The sequence below is a fragment of the Octopus bimaculoides genome, chromosome 12 (genome assembly GCF_001194135.2).
Source record: "Octopus bimaculoides isolate UCB-OBI-ISO-001 chromosome 12, ASM119413v2, whole genome shotgun sequence".
Lineage (NCBI taxonomy): Eukaryota > Metazoa > Mollusca > Cephalopoda > Octopoda > Octopodidae > Octopus > Octopus bimaculoides.
The window spans coordinates 9,626,054-9,631,342 of record NC_068992.1 but is presented as its reverse complement, the minus strand read 5'-3'; the positions used below and the strand labels follow the sequence as shown (position 1 = coordinate 9,631,342).

The 5,289-nt window shown below is 34.9% G+C and overlaps 1 long non-coding RNA gene across 1 annotated transcript in view; it reads right to left on the bottom strand.

Annotated features, from left to right (window-relative positions):
• LOC128249192 (uncharacterized) overlaps positions 1-5,289 on the bottom strand; it is an 88,944-nt gene that overhangs the window by 69,236 nt on the left and 14,419 nt on the right. Inside the window, exon 2 of the long non-coding RNA XR_008265298.1 lies at positions 243-331. This is a non-coding gene — a long non-coding RNA (uncharacterized LOC128249192). The remainder of the gene's footprint in view (positions 1-242; positions 332-5,289) is intronic.

The following is a 5,289-nucleotide window of genomic DNA, read 5'->3' as shown; positions in this document are numbered from 1 at the left end:
TATATATATATATATATATATATATATATATATATACATATATGCATGTCTGCGTTTGTATATGCGTTTGTGTGTTTGAATGTCTACAAATAAACCTATATATGCATTCGTATATACAGAAAATATACACCATCTCACACACACACATATACATATAAAGAGACATCGGTCTCTTTTGCAATAAACCAACAAGAGAAGTAATAAAATTATGAATGAGAGGTAAGTATTAAAAGATGAATTACCTTAGTTGCTATCCAACTTGAAAACGAGGCTACTACGATATGGCTCCAATCAAAATGGCTGCTCCTTGTTGACATTAAAAGTGATTGAACTGAGTTCAAAGAACGACAAATTAATATTAATTATCATTTGATGTAGGAGGGTTAAGGTTAGTGTTAGGGATTTATATTACTGCTTTCAACGAATACAAATTTCGAATCAATTGCAAATGTTAATTAAATTCCACAGAAATGAAAATAAAAGAAACATTACTCACCTCCCACTCTTTCAGCATGAGAATTATTTCTGGAATATATCTTTTATCTACAGCTATTCGTGCTGAAAGCACTACCTACACGAATACATGCTTCTATGTATATATATAGGCCTGTATATGACTGTAAATAATGCTATACTTATGCACACACACATACATATGCAGTGTGTGTGTGTGTGCGTGGATATACACATATTTATGCATACACACACATATATATATATGCGTATATATACATATACATATATATTTATACATACTTATCTATATATATCTCTCTCTCCCCCCTCTGTCTGTCTGCCCCTCTCTCTCTCTCTCTCTCTCTCTCTCTCTCTTTCTATCTATCTATCTATCTATCTATCTATACATATATATATATATATATATATATATATATATATATAGCTAAGGTATATTCTGTTAAGAATGTAGTAGAGTACAGTATAAAGCTTGTCCACCTTCAGATCTACCCTGTGTTATCCAGTAGTAGTATTATACATATTGCCAGGTTTGCGTTTGGGCATGTGTCGTGTGTGAATAGATAATTAAAAGAATTGGAGTTAACAAGAAGGTGTATGGTTGGACATTTATTTCTTGATCACTACAATTGTTTCCACGCAATGTGGTTCTCCAGGTGTTCAGATACTTGATTATGCAACTGTTTCCCTGCATTACGAGATATGTTTCCTCAGGTGATAGATAAATATTGTCTCTATAAGTTCAAAATACTCGGCTTCAAGAACGTTCTCTCTGCTTGTCGTTGCCTGAATTTAGTAGTAGACTCTGAGGTTATGAGGGTATGTTGTTGCTGAATGATTATATTTCGTATAAAAGTATATTGTTAATAAGCACAGAAGATCAGAAACAGATTAAGAGCGCCCAGTAACGGCGGTGGAATTGCTAGATCTCGTCATTTCTGCACATTTGTGCGTCATCAGTGGTAAGCATCCACTAGCAACAGCATATTTAGATAAATTTAGCCTCTACCGACATTAAAAAAAACACTGATTAACAAATCACTGATGGATATTTATAAAAGGTAGAATTTTTATAGGTTTTGCTAGAACTACATAATAATGACATTTTAAATAGACACGAAAACACACAAATGTGTGTCACGAACATCGGTGGTTGGATTGACTTAATAATTAGCAGGAAGCTTATGTGTAAATGATTTGCTAGGAAGCACGTTTTAAAATTTATTCATAAATTTATCGGTTTAATAAATTTAACCTTTCACAAAAACATTAATAATAATGTTAAGAAAACTGCTGGCTGCAATGGAATTAGAAATCGAGATGTGGATGTTATATATTGAAAACTTCACTACAGAGCTTGCTATTTAGTTGAAATTAATTCATGTTTACTACAATGGTAATGTATTCGATAAAAGATATGGCTGTCAAAATATTTCGTTTCGTCACCTTAAATTCTTAAGGATTTACGTCATTTGACACAAATACATCCGGATTATCATTTATGAGAAAGAATTATTAGATTTTGAACTCAAATCTGTTCGGGGATCGATAATATGCAAGCCTAGTAACATAAGAACCGGAATTATTTGATGTACTCTTAAAACAGATTATAGCAGAGATGTTTGTATATGTGTCACGTTGGTAATTCTTTCTCAAATGAAAGAATTGCTTAAGTTAAGTGAATTTTTTACAGTCGCACACTGGAACTGGTTTGCAAACTTATTCAGTTCAACGGTGGCTGACCTTTTATTCTTCCATGTTTACTTCACAATGCATAATTACACAACCAGTTTATTCCCCTGATATTATATACATATTTAATAAACTTTATTTAATATTTAATATTTATCTCTCACTAAATGGAGTACATTTTTTGTTGATCTTACGATCACAGAACAATACACTCTATCTATCTATCTATCTATCTATCTATCTATCTATCTATCTATCTATCTATCTATCTATCTATATGCATTTATGTATGTATATTGCGACAGAGAAAATGCGACGACATGACATTCGTGTCTTTCTCAAAGACATTAGTGGTGTAAAAGAGGTCTAAGGGATGCACGAAAGGAAATTGAAACTTCAAATCAGAGATTCGTATCTTACGTTTATGTAAAGCAATAAATTTATAATTTAAAATCAAAGAACTGGCGACATTCAGTTAGAGTTATTTTATCGGTCTTGGCGGAATGAATACCAAAGTTATCTGAGGCACGTCTTGAACTCAGAAAGCATAGGAATAAAATTAAAAGTATCTGTAAAGAATATTTGTTTCGGTTTTCTAACCAATCTATCGCGTTTTACAGCTTCTGCTAAAATATTGCCTTGTTTGAATATCACAAGGCGAATAAATTAACAAGAGATAGAGGCGTCGGTCGAATCGATTCTAAATTTATCATTGATCCTTATTGTCTCTGCTCCGGTGAAAGGAAAGATAAAAACGAGGCCAATGGGATTTCGAATTCAAAACACGATAGGATAGAAGAAAACTACATTGTTAGGCAGTAATTGACGTTTTGCCAAAAGCATGGCAAGGAAAGGTATAATCGATTGGTTCGAAACACCGGCTAATAACAGGAGATCTATTTTAAGTTGTCACAGTTAAGCTTGTTTAGTTCTAAGGTCAGCTCTGATCGATCAGACGGTGTATGAGCAGATGCATTCCATTCATGGCCACCCTGTCTTTTCCTACTTTTAAGAATACAACGTGTCCCTCCCTTTTCATGACGACGGGATTGTAATTTCAGACAGCTTTTGCTGCTCTCTCTAGCACGTTGGGCGAACCTGTGAAGCTCTTATGAACATACTGCGGCCCGTGAGCATACATGATCGGTATGCCTTATTTCATGAGGAAAATAATGTTTAGTGAATTTTCTTTAGAAGTGCAATCCGCTTGATGATCAGCCGTGTCTCATGCGGCCCGATTGATGATAAGCGGTGTCTCATGCGGCCCGATTGTGGCCTACTTCTCGATGAAGGTTGCCCACTTCTGCTGTCGGGTTTCTCTTGTTGATTTGTGGTACATATGTTACAGATTACGAAAGTATAAACAAGAGTAAGTTGACCCTAACAGCTTTTGAACTCAATTGAAGGCAACTAAATACTATCTAGTATATTTAAATATGTTGGACGCGCCACCGGTTTCCCCAAACCAACTCACCATCACTTTTTTACGGGTTAAACTAAAAAAATATTAAATTATTAATTTCAGCATTTTTTTCTGTGTCATTTACACTGAACAAGAACGAAGAAACAGTCGTGCAATGTTCGAGCAGTTCCGTCTGTCAGTCTTGAGATTTCGACCAATAACACCAAGACGGTTACCGATATAAAAAATATATAAATAACAAACACGATAAAACAAAACCAACAATGGCAATAACATGTGGTGATACATGAGAAAAACATAAGTTGCAGCATTAACATGATCCACTGGATATTTCTCCTTGCCATGCTTATTTGCATTAAAATCGGTAAGTTTATTTATGAAAAAAGACTCCATCCATAACCCCTTCTTCTTCTTCTTCTTCTTCTTCTTCTTCTTCTTCTTCTTCTTCTTCTTCTTCTTCTTCTTTCTTCAGCCTTCCTCATTCATCCTTTGTTCTTCATATTTCTCGTCCTCTAATCCTTTTTCTGTCGTAATCTTAGTATTTCAGATTTAACTATGATCCGTTCGAGTCTGAAACGAGATCACAAAATTCATTTGTTGCCTTTTGACTCGCTTCTTCAGACTCGCGTGTGTGTATTTTCACGTCAGTGTGTGTGGCGGTATATATATTTATTAATTGTGTATATATGTATGTCCCTATGCATGCGTGTATCAGTCTTTGTGTGTGTGTATGTATGTGTTTGTGCTTCAGTATTTTTGTTAATCACTTATGTGCATGTACGTCAGTCACGTTTGTGCTTGTTATGCGTACTCCTGTGCTTGATGAGAGAGAGAGAGAGAGAGAGAGAGAGAGAGAGAAAGAAAGAGAGAGAGAAAAAGAGAGAGAGAAAAAGAGAGATAGAGAGAGAGAGAGAGAGAGAGGAGTTGATTGCTAATCCTCTCACGTTATTTTGTTGCTCTTCTCTGATCAGTTCTTTTATGAAGTCATTACTAATTCATTAATTATTAATTAACTATTAAGTACAAGTTATTTTGTTAAGATATTAATTTACTTGGACAAGGCCTTAAGATTAATTTCCCTTCATATACAGTGGTTAAACCAATCGATTTAACTATACTAATGCTGAATAGTTACGAATCATGAAGGGAAGCTCTACATGATTGTTGTTCCTGTTCGAAGTAGGAGACAAATCTCATTGACATTGTACCATATTGTCTTTATGGTATACTGAATGATAGAACCATAAATACATTATGCCTGAAAATAAAATAAAAAATGAGAGAGCTGGAAACATTTGAACATGGTTCTTCTTGATAAGGGCTGGCCTGATGCAAACTTCCGAATTGTAAAGGAGTTTGCTTCGCAGTTATGAAACCCTGGTTCGATCCGACAGTGTGGAATTTATTGATAAGAGTATATATACTCTTTACTCTTTTACTTGTTTCAGTCATTTGACTGCGGCCATGCTGGAGCACCGCCTTTAGTCGAGCACATCGACCCCAGGACTTATTCTTTGTAAGCCTAGTACTTATTCTATCGGTATCTTTTGCCGAACCGCTAAGTTACGGGGACGTAAACACACCAGCATCGGTTGTCAAGCAACGTTGGGGGGACAAACACAGACACACAAACATACACACACACACACATATATATATATACATATATACGACGGGCTTTTTTCAGTTTCAGTCTACCA